The following is a 16,011-nucleotide window of genomic DNA, read 5'->3' as shown; positions in this document are numbered from 1 at the left end:
TCAGCTGCATTCCATATTTCAAACTAGCTACTTGATCTCCCAGCCACATTACAGTTGGAGATCATTGATTTGATTAACTATCTTTTGGTCTATTTTAGTTTAAGAGTTCCACAGCAGAGTAAAGTTCTTTTGCCATTTATTTACAAAATCTGCTGTCTGCACTGATGAATGTAGTGCAACTCCAGCTACTGCAGCAGTAGCTGTGACAGCAATCAGTCCCATAATAATCAAGATTAAAGTAGCAATGAAACACCAAGAACTTCCTAGAATTTTCTGAAGAATTTCAGTAATAATATGTACAGAGGGAGAGGGTTCCCAAGGATGGGAAAGCTTCACCGGTAACCAACTCCTTGAGCTCTCACTGCTAGGATAGAATGATTAGTATTAAACGAGTTCACACAAGAGAACAATCTACCTTCCTGGCAAGTTACATGATAATTAGGGGTGTCAAACTTTAGATCGCCCATTACCAAAAAAGGGAGGGTGAACACAACTTTGTATCCAAATTGTATTGTTTTCAACAAGTTCTAAAATGTAATTAGGATTATATTGTGATGGCATAGTATATTTTCCTTCCCAAATCTTGATCTTATCAAGAGCTATTAATAGTTTCCACAAATCCTTATGTTTAGCTCCTACAGCAGGCCATATCATTTGAGGTTGAGGTGCCACTATACCGCCATGTTTCCAGATTATAGGAACTCTTGCGGTACGTCTTATCATTTTTACCATCTGATCGTTTTGTTCAGACCAGCTGAACGTAGTGTGGCCATCACATGCAGACAGAGGTGCAATTCATGCTAAATATCCCCTTAGGGGACCAATCAATAATGATTCCATAGGAATCATGCAGCACCTCTGCCTGTCCTGCAATGCAATCTTCCCAAATGAGTACATTCATTTTTTCTGACCAGGTCCAATCCTGTTTACAAATAGGTTTTTGAGGGCGGTATGCCTCAATTAGAGGAGGAGATTCATTATGGTAAATACTGAGACCAGAAAGCATGTGTAACTGTGCCATAGAGGGATTATGTCCAGGCATTATTGCCAGCTAAGATTGATACTGAGGGGGTAGGCAACTAGCGGCCTTTCCCAAACAGATGGGCGGATGTTTAAATCCTAAAGAAATACTCATAACAGTTCCTTCCTCGTGTGGGTGAGATGGGCCTCTGTCATCTGTAGGACCGGGCATCCAAGAGCTATTATTAGTGTATACCTCCACTGGGGGGTCCAGCCAAGTTACAGGCCATAGAAGTGGTGGAAAAGGTAAATATGCCCAATGAGTATAATTGCTCTCTGTGTCAGTCCTTGCTGAAGGAATACTCATGGCAATGGTGATCACCGCTGTCATAAAATTACTCATTGTGACTGCTTGTCACATTGTGACAAATTACTCATTGTGACAGTTGGGGGTCATCCTCAGCGTCAACTTGGACAATGCTGCCACCAGTGGGTGTTTGGGATCCTCCCAAAACCTCTTCCTGGTTATCTGGCTCATACTCATAGTAGGGCTTTAGATATCTCAATGGCACCCAAATTGGCTGTTGATTCGGTCCTGGAGAAACACAAGCGTATAGCCCCATGTTATTATTTTACCTGTTTCCCAGCCTTTTGTCATTGGGTCTTTCCACCAAACCCATTGTTCCACTTCTGTGTTGGTAGAAGGGCTGAGGCAGGGCCTGCTTGTCTGACATAATGTAAAAGAGTCTTGGAACATGTCCTGGGTCCAGGGTCTAAAACCCCTTGTGGCCTATGGAACACCAAGCTCTGTGCCTAAGGGTGGAAGGCTGCCCTGCTGCACTACAGTCTAAGCCCAGGGCATAAAACCCCTTGTGGCTCATAATTCGATTGTATCTTGAGTTAGAAGAATCTATTCTTCATTATCTCAAGTAGCAGAGCATATGCTAAACCATCACAGCTATGCTTGATGCACCGCTACCTTTCTACCCCCACATCCTCACCTGTCTACCCCCACGTCCGCATGTCCTCACCACCTGCTTCTTTGATCACCAATAAATAGTGTGGGCTCCCAGAGCTCGGGGACTTCGCAGCCCCCATACTAGTGTTGGCCCCCTGGACCCACCCTATGAACTCTTAACTTGTCTCATTCCTTTGACTCCACCATACTTCGTAGCCCCCATGGCCTGGTGTTCAGTCTGATCACCCCAACGTAGTAGGGCTCCAGATGTCTCGATGGCACCCAAAGTGGCTGTTGATTCGGTCCTTTAGAAACACAAGCATAACCTCTGCTGCATGTTATTATTTTACCTGTTTCCCAATCTTTTGTTATTGGGTCTTTCCACCAAATCCATTGTTCCACTTCTGCCTTTGCAGCTGTCTTCTGTAAATGTTTTTCAGCTGCTGATAACAACCGGCCTTTAGGCAGGCTCAAAAAATTTAAAGTTAATAATGCTAGATTTAGTTGCATGTGTGGAGTCCTATAGTCACTGTCTCCCCCTTTCTGTTTTTGCAACTGCTGTTTTAGGGAGAGATTCATTCTTTCCACTATGGCTTGTCCGTGAGAATTATATGGGATACCAGTAATGTCTTCAGTATTCCATATAGAGAAAAATGTAGCTAGAGCTTGGCTAGTATAGCTAGGGGCATTATCTGTTTTAATAGAAGCTGGAATGCCCATCACCACAAAACACTGCAAAAGGTGATGTTTAACACAGGCAGAAGACTCTCCTGATTGGCATGCAGCCCAGACAAAGTGAGAAAAGGTGTCTACACATACATGTACATAAGCTAGTCTCCCAAATGAGGGAACATGTGTGACGTCCATTTGCCAAAGAGAATTAGGTTCTAATCCTCGAGGAATCATTTGGCAAGTTGGGCATCGCTGGTTAATAGCTTTGGCTTCTTTCCAGGTAATGCCGTATCTGTGTCTGAGACCGGAGACATTAACATGTGTTAAATTGTGAAAGTGTCTAGCATTAGGTATTGCAGTAGCAACTAGGCGATCAGCCATTTGATTCCCTGCAGTCAAAGGTCCTGGAAGAGCTGTATGAGCCCTAATGTGAGTGATGTAAAAAGGGTGCATTCTACTTCTAACTGCTGTTTACAATTGGGTAAATAAAGTCATCAGTTGCTCATATGTGTGGAATCGTAGCTGAGCATTTTCAACTAACTGTGTAGAACCACATATGAAGAATCAGAAATCACATTAATAGGCATGTTAAAAGCAGTCAATGCCTCAATTACAGCCTCAAGCTCTGCTTTTTGAGCTGAAGTATAGGGCGTCTGAAAAACTTTACCTTTCAATCCAGAATAAGAGGCTTTACCATTACTAGACCCATCTGTGAAGACATTCTCAGTACCTTCAATTGGTTTGAATTTAGTTATTTTAGGGAGAATCCAATTAGTTAATTTCAAAAATTGAAACAGTTTCATGTTAGGAAAATGGTTATTGAGAATACCCAGAAAGTCAGCTAAATGGGTTTAACAAGTAAGACTATTTATAAAGCTTGCTGTATTTGTGTCTTTGTGAGAGGGACAATAATTTTTTCCAGGATCATATCCATGTAATTTAACAATCCGAGTTCTCCCATTTCCTATCATAGTAGCGATTTGATCCAAATAAGGAGTCAAAGTCCGTGAATTAGTATGTGGAAGGAAAAGCCACTCTACAAGATCGCGCTCTTGAACAGTAACACCAGTAGGTGAATGCTGAGTTGGAAAAATTAGCAAATCTAGAGTATTCTCTGGATCTATTCTATTTATTTGGGCCTTATGGACTTGCTTTTCAATTAGCTGCAGCTCTGCCTCAGCTTCTTTTGTTAATTGCCAAGGGCTTGTGATACTAGGATCTCCTCTAAAGATAGAAAACAGATTACTCATGGCATAAGTCAGAATGCCTAGAGCAGGCCGTATCCAATTAGTATACCCTAGCAAACTTTGAAAGTCTGATTCAATGTTTTCAATTAATCCTACATATGGCTACTTTCTGTGGCACTATTGTGGTGACATTTACTAAGGTCCCCAAGTACAGTAAGGAGTAGTAGTCTGAATTTCGTCAGGAGCTATAATTAAACTGGCATGAGAAATTGAATTTTCCAAGTGATCGTAACATTGGAGTAATATTTCTGGAGTGGGAGAAGCACAAAGAATATCATCCATATAATGAATAATGTAACACTTTGAAAATCTTTTATGAGTAGGTTCAATTGCTTGCCCTACATAAGTCTGGCAAATTGTTGGGACTGTTTAACATGCCTTGTGCAACACTTTCCAATTAAAACGCTTAGCAGGCTGCAAGTTGTTTACCGCAGGAATCGTAAATGCAAACTGTTCACAGTCCTGCTGAGCTAAGGGGATAGCAAAGAAACAAGTCTTTTAAATCTATGACTATTAAAGGCCAATTTTTTGGAATCATAGCAGGAGAAGGCAGTCCTGGCTGTAATGCCCCAATAGGTTATATAGCTGCATTAATGGCCCTTAAGTCAGTTAACATTCTCCATTTACCTGGTTTTGTGTTAATTATGAAAACTGGGGAATTCCAAGGGGAGAGCGTTTGAGCTATATGTTCCTTTTGAAGCTGTTCTTTGACTAGTTCATTTAAAGCCTCCAGTTTCTCTTTACTCAGCGGCCACTGTTCTATCCATATTGGCCTGTCTGTCAGCCATTTTAACGGGATAGGCTCTGGAGGCTTAACAATGGCCACCATCAAAAATGGTATCCTAAGTCTTGGTGGGAACTTTGTCTTTCCACTTGAAGAGGTTCCTTCAAACCTTGCAAATTTTTTCCTAGTTCCATACCACAGACATAACCCATTTCATGCATCATATGTTGACTTTGAGGGCTGTGTAATTGCTCAGGAATTAGAACTTGTGCTCCCCATTGTTGCAATACATTTATGGGGGTAGAGCCCCCATAAATTTATAGGTATAGAAGTTATAATTGGTTGAATAGTCCCAGGTTGTCCATCGGGCCCTTTACAATGCAAAGTATAATTACTTTGATATACTTCAGGGGCTTTATCAACTCCAACTATGTTAAATTGAGCAGGCTGAACTGCCCATGCAGATGGCCAGTGATGTAGAGATATGATTGAAATCTACCAAACCTTTAAATTTCTTTCCCTGAATAGTTACTTCACAGGTAGGATGGTTATCAGTAATTTGATTTACCCAGTAGGTGGCTCTCCCTTGTTTATTTGTACTGCCAAATCCCCTTGTTCTTTTAGTTTCACTTTTTCCTAGTCCCACATACGGTAAAATCAGAAGCTGCACTATACGCTCTCCTGGTTCTGCCTTTTAAGGAACGGAGGTAGATATAATGATTTGAATTTCCCCATTACAATCCAAATCAATTACTCCTGTATGAACCTGCACTCCTTTTACATTTAAACTAGATCTTCCCAGAAGTAGTCCTACCATTCCTGCTGGCAGAGGTCTGCAGACTCCTGTTGGTACTTTCTGCAGTGGCTTTCCAGGCAGGAGACTCACAGCCCTGGTGCAACACAGATCTACTGTGGCACTACCAGCTGTGGTGGGGGACAGGCATTATACAGGGGTGAGGGAGTGGTCTGAGCCAGGAATGCCCTGGTTTGGAATGTGGCTCGGGATTGGCCCCTCATGGCGTTTCTCGAAATCGGGTTTCCGTCTTTATCAAATTTAGAATGACACTGATTGGCCCAATGCTTTCCTTTTTTACACTTCAGGTATAGACCTGGTTCAGCAGTTTTCTTTTTTCCATCAATGGGCAGTTGGACCCTCTGATTTTTTCTACATTCTCTCTTTGTATGCCCATGTTTCCTGCAGTTGAAACAAGCTTCAGGAAATGGAGCATTTCCTTTACCCACTCTCAGTCCTCCCATGGCTTGCACTAACAGAGTAGCTTTATGCAGATTACCTCCAATACTGTCACAGGCCTTGATATAATCAACTAAATATGCTTTCCCTCTAATAAGTCACAGAGCAGCCTGGCACTTGGGATTAGCATTGTCAAAAGCTAATAACCGCAACACTATATCCTGAGCAGTTGAATCTGCAATCACCTTTTTAAGAGACTCCTGTAACCGAGCTATAAAATCTACATAGGGTTCTTTCGGCCCCTGCTTAACAGCACTAAAATAAGGGTATTGTTCTCCACCTGAAGAGATTTTTTTCCCAAGCTCTAATGCACACTCCTCTAAGCTGATCTATAGCAGCATCCTTCATGACTACTTGTGCATCTAATGCAGCCCAGCCACCAACTCTCAAAAGTTGGTCGGTAGTTACATTAATTGGAGGCTGAACTTGTGCACTGTGGGCAGCTTGAGTAGAAGCTTCATCTGGCCACCAGGTCTTAAACTGTAAAAACTGAGCAGGAGCCAGACAGGCTCGAGTAAGAGCGTCCCATCAATGGGAATCATCTGACTGGAGGTAGCAACGTTCTTTAACAGACCCATCACGAAAGGAGAACCTGGTCCATACTGATTGATGGCCTGTTTAAACTCTTTCAGTAATTTAAAGGGAAAAGCCTCAAATGTAGCCATAACATTCCCCTGTTGATCTGGGGGGTGTATCCTAACAGGGAACTGCCAAGCCTCTAAATTACCCTCTCTTTTAGCTTGCTGAATTCCTGCCTGAATAGAACTGAGGGCAGTTGCTCGGGGCGCTGCTCGAACAGTTGCTGGGGAGACTACTTTTCGCTCAGTATCCTCCAGAAAAGAAAGATCCAGAGGGTCAGGCCATTCCCTATCTTCAAAGTATTGAGGGGGTGCTGAGGGGCAGGGACAAGCTTCCCCTTCTTGGGTCTCTTTAAGTGGTTGACGGATCTGTTCTTTTATCTCTTCCGCAACATTATCACACTCCTCCTCTTCTTTGTCTCCTTCCTCCTCCTCATCAGTGTGAAAAGGTTCTAAGGTGGAATGAATCAGAGCCCACACTGACCAGATAGTTATAGGAATATCCTCAGCACCATCCTTATATGCCTTTTTCAGTGCGCTGCCTACCTCCTCCCAGACCTCTACATCCATTATTTCCTCAGTCGGAAACCAGAGGCAATATTTCTCTGCCGCACTAAAAAGCTGCATAAGTCAGCTAGTGCTAACTTTCACTCCTCCTTTTCTGAGGAGCTGCCGAGGCAGACTCAAATAAGCCTTGTGCCTGCTTGACCCTTGTCCCATTGTTACCCTGATGCTTCCGAGCTCCCCTTCTTACCACGGGGATTGCTTAAGAGTACTCAGGTGTCCTCCAGCGTAGTTCCACATTCTCCAACCATCACTCTGGCGACCCTTCAACCTGGGTTTGAGCCCCATGTTTGGGCGCCACTTGCTGAGACCAGCTTGGTCATGGAGACCCCAACCCAGCGGTGCTAGAGGAATAAAGACACAGACACAAAAATAGAGTGCAATGTGGGATCAGAGGGCTAACAGCCTTCAGAGCTGACAGTCTCGAACAGAGTTTGACCCGCCTATTTATTGACAGTAAACTCATGATAAACATCGTTTCTGCAGTTTATAGATTAACTGAATTTATTATTTATGGAGAACCAAGGGACAGGCTCTTGCTTGTTACCTGCAGCAGGAACATGTCCTTAAGGCACAGATTGCTCATGCCATTGTTTGTGGTTTAGGAATGCCTTGAGCAGTTTTCCGCCCTGGGTGGGCCAGGTGTTCCTTGCACTTATTCTGGTGAACCAGCAACCTCCAGTGTGTGCATCATAGCCATCAAGAACATGTCACAGTGCTGCAGAGATCTTGTTTACGGCCAGTTTCTCATGGCCTGTTTATGTCCAGGCTTGGGGCCTGTTCCAAGCAATATTCTTTTCTTAGTCTATCATTGCCTGTTTTTTGTATGAAGGTTGGAGTATTTTCTCCTTTCCTTAACTCATACAGTACTTTCTTATTACAAGTAGTATCAGTCACAATTCACTGGCAGAATCAGCTGAATCTGGATTACTTGTTGCTATTGTTATGGGATTTTATTTTCATGTTTTGGAATGAATTCAAAGCATGGACTCAATTATTTTTATATTTTGTAGGCACTAGTAAGATTTCCAATTTTATCTTTTTAAAGTTTTTATTTATTCTTTTCCAATTTCATCTTAAGTCTGTTTTGGCAAGAGTTGTTTTTATAGGTAGTTTTGTATTTTAAAATTTATACTCAATGTTTATAATATTTTCTGATATTTTAAGTATTTGTGGCTTTTGCTGTTACATACCTTTTGCATACTCCTTTTCATTCCTGATATCATTTCCTTGTGCCTTTTCTCCTTTATGAAAAACATTAATATTGCTATAATTTACTTAGTTTTGTTAATTCCTTTCAAAATAAATGGGTTTGATTATTATAGTATATTTTTGGTTTGATTTCTGTAGTAAAGTTGTGTTGATGTAACAAATTATCATAGGATGGCTTAAGCAACAGAAATTAATTTTCTCAGTGTTATGGAGGCTGTAAATGTTTTCAGGGTGCCAGCATGGTTGGTTTTTGGTGAGGGCATCTTCTTGGCTTGTAGAGTGCTGTTTTCTCATTATCTGTCATTCTGCTGGCTCTCCTTTGGCTGACAGATACAGCAAACTCTCTTGTGCCTCTTCTTTATAAGGTACTAATACTCTCATGAGAGCCCCATAATCATGATCTCATCCAACCCTAATTACCTCTAGAAGCCCCCATATTCAAATATAAACACCTTAGGAATTGGGATTCGAAGATATGAACATTGTGGGGGGAAGAGGGTATACACAGTTCAGTCTATAGTGTTCTATTCTGTTAGTTTCTATTTTTAATTTTTGCTTCCATTGTAGTACACTATTTTTTCTGACCTTTAGGTTCAGGGCATACATGTGCATGTTTGTAACATGGGTAAATTGTGTATTGCTGGGGTTTGTGATTATGAATGATCCATCACCCAAGTGGTAAGCATAGTATCCCATAGGTAGTTTTTCAACCCTCTCCTCCTCCCCCAGCCTCCCACCTACCCGGCCAGTAGTCTCCAGTGTCTATTGTTCCCATCGTTGTATCCATGTGTACTCGCTTAGCTCTCACTTACAAATGAGAACATGTAGTATTTAGGTTTCAGTTCCTGTGTTAATCTGTTTAGGATGATCACCTCCAACTTCATTCATGTTGCTGCAGTGGATATGATCTTGTTCTTTTTTATGGCTGCGTAGTATTCCATGGTGTATATGTACTACGTTTTCTTTATCCATTCCACTGTTGATTGGCATTTAGGTTGATTCCATGTCTTTGCCATTGTGAATATTGCTGTGATGACTACATGAGTGTATGTGTCTATTTGATAGAAAAATCTATTTTCTTTTGGGTATATATCCAGTAATGGGATTGCTGGTTAGAGTGGTAGCTTTGTTATAAGTTCTTTTGAGAAGTCTCCACACTGCTTTCCACAGTACATTCCAACCAACAGTGTATAAAAATGTTCCCTTTTCTCTGAATCCTGGCCAACATGTTTTTTGACTTTTAAATAGTAGCCATTATGACTGGTGTGAGATGGTATCTCATTGTGGTTTTGATTTGCATTTCTCTAATGATTAGTAATGAGCATTTTTTCCTATGTTTATTGGCTGCATGTATGTCTTCTTTTGAGAACTGCCTGTTCACGTTCTTTTGCCCTGCCCCCCCCCCTTTTTTTTTTTGGCTTACATGGAGTCTCACTCTGTCACCCAGGCTGGAGTGCAGTGGCACGATCTCAGCTCACTGCAACCTCTGCCTCTTGGATTCAAGCAATTCTCCTGCCTCAGCCTCATGAGTAGCTAGGATTACAGATGTTCGCCACCATGCCCAGCTAATTTTTGTATTTTTGATAGAGACAGGGGTTTCACCATGCTGGCCAGGCTGGTCTCGAACTCCTGAACTCAAGTTATCCTCTTTTCTTGGCCTCTCAAAATGCTGGGGTTACAGGTGTGAGACACCGCGCCAAACCATGTGCCCATTTTTTAATGCGATTTGTTTTTTGTTTGTTGAATTAAGTTTCTTATAGATTCTGGATTTTACACCTTTGTCAGATGCATAATTTGAAAATATTTTCTTCTGTAGGTTGTCTAACTCTCTTGATAGTTTCTTTTGCTGTACAGAAGCTATTTAGTTAAATTAGGTCCTACTTATCAATTTTTGTTTTTATTGAAATTGCTTTTGGGGACTTATTCACAGATTCTTTGCTAAGGCTGATATCCAAAATGGTATTTCTTAAGTTTTCTTCTAGGATTGTTACAGTTTTAGGTTTTACATTTAAGTCTTTAATCCATCCTGAATTTTTGTATATGGTGAAAGGTAGGGATCCAGTTTTATTCTTCTGCATATGGCTAACCAGTTATTCCCAGCACCATTTATTGAATTGGGAATTCTTTCTCCATTGCTTGTTATTGTTGACTTTGTAGATCAGATGGTTGTAGGTATGTGGCTTTTTTAATTTTTTAACCTTGATCCATTGGTGTATGTGTCTGTTTTTGTAACAGTACCATGCTATTTTGGTTACTGTAGGCTTGTAGTGTGTGGGTGATGTCTCTGGTTTTGTTCTTTTTGCATAGGATTGTTTTGGCTATTTGGGCTCTTTTTTAGTTCTGTATAAATTTTAGAATAGTTTTTTTTTTCTAATTCTTTGAAAAATGACATTGAGAGTTTGATAGGAATAGTGTTGAATCTGCAGATTGCTTTAGGCACTATGGCCATTTTAACGATACTGATTCTTCCTGTCCATGACCATAGGATGTTTTTCCATTGTCTTTCAGCAGTGTTTTGTAGTTCTTGCAGAAACTTTAACCTCCTTGGTTAGATGTATTCCTAGGTATTTTATTTTGTGGTTATTGCAAGTGAGATTGCATCTTGATTTGGCTCTCAGCTTAAACATTATTGGTGTATGGAAATGGTGATTTGGTGTGGTGGCTCATGCCTGTAATCCCAGCACTTTGGGAGGCTGAGGCAGACTGGTCACTTGGAGGCAGGGGTTCAAGACCAGCCTGGGCAACATGGTGAAACCCTGTCTCTAGTAAAAATATAAAAATTATCTGGATATGGTGCTGCATGCCTATAATCCCAGATACTCGGGAGGCTGATGTGCAGAGGTTGCAGTGAGCCGAGATCGTGCCACTGCACTCCAGCCTGGGCAACAGCAAGACTGTATCTTTAAAAATAAATAAACAAACAAATGCTGATTTTTATACATTGATTTTGTATCCAGAACTGAATTGAGTTTTCTAAATTCTGAAGTTGTTTATCAGCTCCAGGGCCTTTTGTCGGAGTCTTATAGAGTTTTCTATGTACAGACTCATATCATCAGTGAAGACAAATAGTCTTATTTGGGTGCCTTTTATTTCTTTGACTGATTGCTCTGGCTGGGACTCCTAGTACTATGTTGAATAGCAGTGGTTAGAGTGCGCATCCTTGTCTTTTTTCAGTTTTTTTTTTTTTTTTTTTTGAGACAAAGTCTTGCCCTATCACCCAGGCTGGAGTGCAACAGCACAATCTCGGCTCACTGCAACCTCCGCCTCCCGGGTTCAAATGATTCTCCTGCCTCAGCTTTCCGAGTAGTTGGGATTACAGGCACCTGCCACTGCGTCCAGCTAATTTTTGTATTTTTAATAGAGACAGAGTTTCACCATCTTGGCCAGGCTAGTCTTGAACTCCTGACGTCATGATCCAGCTGCCTCAGTGTCCCAAAGTGCTGGGATTACAGGCACGAGCCACTGTGCCTGGCCTTTTTTCAGTTTTTTTTTTTTTGAGACAGTTTTGCTCTTGTTGCCCAAGCTGGAGTGCAATGGCGTGATCTTGGCTCACTGCAACCTCCGCCTCTTGGGTTCAAGCGATTCTCCTGCCTCAGCCTCCCGAGTAGCTGGGATTACAGGCACAGACTGGCACACCTGGCTAATTTTTGGACTTTTAGCAGAAACGAGGTCTCACCATGTTAGCCAGGATGGTCTCGAACTCCTCACCTCAGGTGATCCACCCACCTTGACTTTCCAAAGTGCTGGGATTACAGGCATGAGCCACTGTGCCCAGCCTTTTCAGTTAAGTGGGGTGCTTCCAGCTTTTGCCCATTTATGTTGGCTGTAGCTGTGTCATAGATGGCTCTATTATTTTGAGGTATGTTCCTTGTTTTTTCACTTCATATGGTGCTGACTTTCTAAGTTTTTGCTGTAGGTGTTTTAGCACTCTAAACATTTCTCTTAACCCTGCTTTAGCTGCATCCCAGAGATTTTGGTATCTTGTTTCTTTGCTTTCATTAATTTCAAAAAGAATTTTTAAATTTCCACCTTAATTTAGCTGTTTACCCAAAAGTCATTCAGAAGCAAGTTGTTCAATTTCCATGTAATTGTGTGATTTTGACAGATCTTGGTATTGATCTTTATTTTTATTTCTATTTCACTGTGGTCTGAGAGTATGGTTGGTATGATTTTCAAATTTTGAATGAATTTATTGAGACTTGCTTTATGGCTGAGAATGTGGTCTTTGAGTGTTCTGTGTGCAGACGAGAAGAATATGTATTTTGTGGTTGATGGGTAGAATGTTCTGTGGCTATCTATTAAGTCCAATTGGTGAAGTTTCAAATTGAAGTCCAGAATTTGTTAGTTTTCTGCCTCAGTGATCTAACACTGCCAGTGGGGTGTTGAAGTCTGCCACTATTCTTGTTTGGCTGTCTGTTTGTAGGTCTAGAAGTACTTGTTTTATGAATGCGAATGCTCCAATGTTGGAGGTTAAGTCATCTTGTTGGATTGAACCCTTTATCATTATATAGTGCTGTTTGTCCTTTTTTCCTGTTGTTGGTTTAAAGTCTGTTTTATCCAATAAAATGATGATCCGTGCTCTTTTTTTGTTTTGCATTTGCATGATAGCTCTTTCTCCCACTTTTTGAGTCCATGGGTGTCTCATATGTGTGAGATAGGTCTCTTGAAGATAACAGAAGGATAGTACTTGTTTTTATCCAGATTGCCACTCTGTCCCTTTTAAATGGGGTGGTAAGACCATTTACATTCAAGGCTAATATTGATATGTGAGGATCTGATCCTATTATGAAGCTGTTAGGTGGTTGTTTTATAGTTTCTAGTTTGTTTTTGCTTCGAAAGGTCTGTGGGCTGTGTACTTAGGTTTGGTTGTTTTGTGGTAGCAGGTATCATTCTTTCATCTTCACGTTTAGAACTCCGTTAAGGGGCCGGGTGAGGTGGCTCATGCCTGTAATCCCAGCACTTTGGGAGGCTGAGGAGGGTGGACACCTCAGGTCAGGAGTTCAAGACCAGCCTGACCAACATGGATAAACCCCGTCTCCACTAAAAAAAAAAAAAAAAAAAAAAAAAAAAAAGCTGGGCGTGGTGGCGCATGCCTGTAATTGCAGCTACTCCAGAGGCTGAGGCAGGAGAATCACTTAAACCCAGGAGGCAGAGATTGCCGTAAGCCAAGATCGCGTCATTGCACTCCAGCCTGGGCAACAAGAGTGAAATGTCTGAAAAACAAACAAAAAAACCCTCCCCCCACACACAAAAACTCCATTAAGGATTTATTGTAAGGCTGGTCTAGTGGTAATGAAATCCCTTAGTGATTGCTTGTCTCTAGAAATGTTTATTCTACTCTTACGAAGCTTAGTTTGGTCAGGTTTGAAATTCTTGGTTGGAGTTTCTTCTTCAAGAATGATGAAAATAGGCCCCCAGTCTTTTCTGGCTTGTAGGGTTTCTCCTGAGGAGTCTGCTATTAGCCTGATGACAAGATTCCCTTTGTACCTGATGTGCCGTTTCCTCTAGCTGCCTTTTTTTTTCTCTAGCATTGACCTTAGGCTGGTGACTGTATGTCTTGGTGGTGTTCATTTTATGTAGTATCTGGCAGGTGTTGTGTGGATTTCTTATATATGGATGGCTACCTCTCTAGCACAATTAGGGAAATTTTCTTAAATTATTCTCTCAAGTATGGTTTCCAGGTTGCTTACTTTTTCTCCTTCTCTCCCTGGAATGCCAGTAATTTGTAAATTTGATCACTTTACATCATCCCATATTTCTTGGAGACTTTGTTCATTACATTTTTTTTCTTTGTGTTTGTCTGACTGGGTTAGTTGAAAGACTAGTCTTCAAGTTCTGAAATTCTTCTGCTTGGTGTAGTCTGTTGATGAAGCTTTCAATTTTATTTTAAAATTCCTTAAGTGAGGTTTTCACAGTTCCTGTAGCTTTGATTAATTACTTCTTAAGATGTTTATTTCTTATTTTGTTGACTGCTTCATGTTTGTGTTGATTTTCAATCTTGCCTTGGATCTAGCTGAGTTTCCCTGCAGGCCAAGCTCTGAATTCTCCACTTGTCATCTCTGTGCCTCCATTTTGGAAAGGGACCATTGCTGTAGAGTGAGAGTGACCCTTTGGTGGTGTCACAACATTCAGCTTTTTCATGGTGGCAGAATTCTTACAGTTTCCTTCTCATCTGGAGAGGGTTGGGGCTAAAATATAGAAGAATGTGCTTCTAATCTGTGTCAGATTGTTGGTAGCATTAATTGTTATGGCTGTAGAATTCCTTACAGCTTATTTTGTCAATGCCAGCAACACAGAGTATGTCTATTTTTATTTTATTTTATTTTTTTGAGACAGAGTCTCACTCTGTTGTCCAGGCTAGAGTGCAGTGGCATGATCTTGGCCCATTGCAACCTCCACCTCCCAGGTTCAAGCGATTCTCCTGCCTCAGCCTCTCGAGTAGCTGGGATTATAGGCACACGCCACCATGCCCAGCTAATTTTTGTATTTTTATCTAGAGACGGGGTTTCACCATATTGGCCAGGCTGGTCTCGAACTCCTGATCTTGTGATCTGCCCACCTCAGCCTCCCAAAGTGCAAGTGTGAGCCACGGCGCCCAGCCGTCTGCTATTTTTTAGTCACTGATATCCAGATCCCTTTTGAAGGGACTCACCTAATTTGGTAAGGTGAATCTCTCTAGATATCCCTATGCTATAAGTAAATCAAGTTCTCCTAAGGATATTCTAGGAGATTATTCGCTTTGTGTAATGTGTAATCGACTGAATAGAGACTTGAACTGTATCTGCAAAATTCCTTCATTGTTGCCACATAATGTAATACAGGGTTGACATTGCATCACCTTTGCTATATTTTCTTGATTAGGAGGAAACTGTTTATCCTATCAACACTCAACAGGAGAGGATTATACCAAGGCATACCAGAGTGCAGGACTCATAAGCACCATCTCAGAATTCTGCCTACTATACAGGTACACCCCCTAACGTGGATGAATCTCACAAACGTGATGTGAAAGAAACCAGAAGTAACAAGAGAATGCATCCTATATTTTATTTGTGTGTTTGTGTGTGTGTGTGTGTGTGTGTGTGTGTGTATGACTTGGCAAAATTGGTTCTGGTTTAGGGAAAGGTGGAGTAAATGCAGTTATCCTGTCTGTCCCACTGAATGCAGGTATAACACCTGGACAGAATGCATCAGCTATTTGAAGAATCTGAAAAGTAAATAGCAGCAGGGAGATGGAAAAAAAAATCAGCTTTCAAAGTACCACCAAGCAGGCAGTAAGTTTGCTAGTTTTCACCCTTCTGGTTTCATCTGGTCTGTACTCAGTGTGGCTGAAAAACCAGAGGCACACATCATGACCAACATGGAGAGCTCCAGAAGAAGCCCTCTGGTTCTGGTAATATCAACAAGGGGGTGGGAGGGGTGGTTTCTAATGCTCGGTGAGAAAGAGAGGGAGATAAATACCTCAGTTTGTTTTCTCCATTTACTTGGTTCCAGCCTCCAAGCAATCCTCTGGTGGCAATGAGACATACCATAGACTTTGAGAGCTGGAATGTGAGATAGACGACCTTCCATGTAGTCTAGCCTCCAGGTAGAGACACAAAGAGTACAGCAAAATCTTTGAAAATAAAGCTCCCATTGAAACCACAACTCAGAGTGTTGACTAAAACTTGCAAGCTGAACCCAACTGGGTAATTGTTCAGATTAAAAAAAAAAATCAGCTGAGCGCAGTGGTTCATGCCTTTAATCCCTGCACTTTGGGAGGCTGAGACGGGTGGACCACGAGGTCAAGAGATCGAGACCATCCTGGCCAACATGGTGAAACCCCGTCTCTATCAAAAATACAA

General features: G+C 41.5%; 1 long non-coding RNA gene across 1 annotated transcript; it reads left to right on the top strand.

Annotated features, from left to right (window-relative positions):
- The first annotated feature begins 13,289 nt into the window (after positions 1-13,289).
- LOC129051866 (uncharacterized) lies at positions 13,290-16,011 on the top strand. The gene is made up of 3 exons (XR_008516379.2): positions 13,290-15,134; positions 15,335-15,441; positions 15,662-16,011. It is a non-coding gene; the product is annotated as an uncharacterized LOC129051866 (long non-coding RNA).

This window comes from Pongo abelii, chromosome 20 (genome assembly GCF_028885655.2).
Source record: "Pongo abelii isolate AG06213 chromosome 20, NHGRI_mPonAbe1-v2.0_pri, whole genome shotgun sequence".
NCBI classification, from domain to species: domain Eukaryota; kingdom Metazoa; phylum Chordata; class Mammalia; order Primates; family Hominidae; genus Pongo; species Pongo abelii.
This window is presented reverse-complemented; position numbering and strand designations above follow the sequence as displayed.